The following is a 1,761-nucleotide window of genomic DNA, read 5'->3' as shown; positions in this document are numbered from 1 at the left end:
TTAAAAAAAAGGGGGGGGGGGGCATGGGGGGAGGAAGGTGGTATAACTAACATGCAATTACATTTAACAGTAACAATTCAATAATAATAATTATAATAATCAGAAACCATTAACACAATTCTGAAGTGCATTAAAGGAATGTAGAAATAGGGCTATGAACTAATGCCTGTGAAAGTTCGACCATAAGAACCTCGTCAGAAATAACTTTGCAAAAATCATCTGCAGAAGTATTATTCTCTTTGAAATACTTGGGCAAGAAGGCACGTAACTGCTGGCAGTGAAACAAACAATGATGCAAGCTGAACTGCTTACCACAGATGCATGTAACATTTTTACTATACTTTATCTTCAGCGCATCAAGTTTCATACGGAAGAAAGTAGAGGTTATTAATCTTGTACAGCAAGCTGACGGATTCGGTATCTTTTCTTTAATAATATTCTCAGGGAATAATGTTCCTTTATGGTTTAAAAACTTTAACTTCCATCGGTTATGAAATCGACCCCATGCTGATTTTTCTAACAAAGTGTATGCCTCTTTTACGGAGAGACGGACATGTATTTTTGTCGATTTTTCTGAATCTTGTGCTCCTCTTTTAGCTGCTTTATTTGCCATTGCCATTAATGCCCACATGAGAAGGCACCCAACAAAAACTGGCCTCAGTCCCTTTAATCCTTAAACAATGTACCAAATGATTTGCCTAAATAACTAAGTCAGGTCTTGTTTCAAGGCTGAATAATTCTAGAGCATAAAGTACTGATTTGGAATCAACAAAGAATGCTATTTTCGAGAAAACTATTTGATGGCTCACTAAGTAGTTCAGAGCTTGTATAATAGCAATTAGCTCAGCTGTGAATATGAAAAGGTGTTTTCCAATAAAGTAAGATTTTTCAACTTTAAAGGCAGTAATATAGACAGCCGCACCAGCGTTTTTGTCATCAAGAACAGGTCCATCTATACATATATGGAGATGATTCTGATATTTTTCTGTTATATGAATTCTGGCAGTACTTGTCGTGATATTGATGTTTTCTTCCTTTTTTGTTTCAGAATAAGTGATATCAAAATCTGATTTCAACATTTCCCAAAAAGGAACAGGAGAATGATGTGGTTTTGCAGCTAACTCTTTCATGTTAACATCAGATTCTTTTAACAGATTTGAAATGTAAGTTGCAACTGTTTCTTGTGATGAAATGGCTTTAGCTCTTTTGGGAAAATCAATGTCTGATCTTACTGTCAGTTCATCAGCAATGAAATTTTTTGTCATTGAAGTGTACCTCACAGCGAATTTTGCTGTTGCTAACTCACGATGTTCATTTAAGGGAAGAATTCCGGCTGTTTTGTATGTTTCCTGATTGGATGCATGAGAGGGCACTCCGAGGGCAATTTTGATTGCCTTACAGTCTACACTTTGAATCTTTTGTAATAGATATTTAGGTGCACTGAAAAATATTTCTTGTGCATAGGTTATCTTAGATCTTACAAGGGCCATGGCAAGATGTATCAATGTTTTTGTATCCATTCCCCAGGGTAAGCAGCTTATAATTTTCGTAAAATTGATACTTTTCCTTGCCTTTGTTAAAATGTAATCAAAGTGAATGTTCCATGTCAGCTTTGAAGTAAGATAAACGCCTAAAAACTTCACTACCTGTTTATAATCAATGACGTCACCAAGTAATTTAAAAATGGGTGTGCTAGATGGGTTACCACCTGAATTAAACAACATCATACATGTTTTTTCAGTCGACAAAGCTAGACCATTT

The sequence above is a fragment of the Babylonia areolata genome, chromosome 7, assembly GCF_041734735.1.
Source record: "Babylonia areolata isolate BAREFJ2019XMU chromosome 7, ASM4173473v1, whole genome shotgun sequence".
NCBI lineage: Eukaryota > Metazoa > Mollusca > Gastropoda > Neogastropoda > Buccinidae > Babylonia > Babylonia areolata.
The sequence above is the reverse complement of the archived record's forward strand: the minus strand, read 5'-3'. Positions refer to the sequence as shown.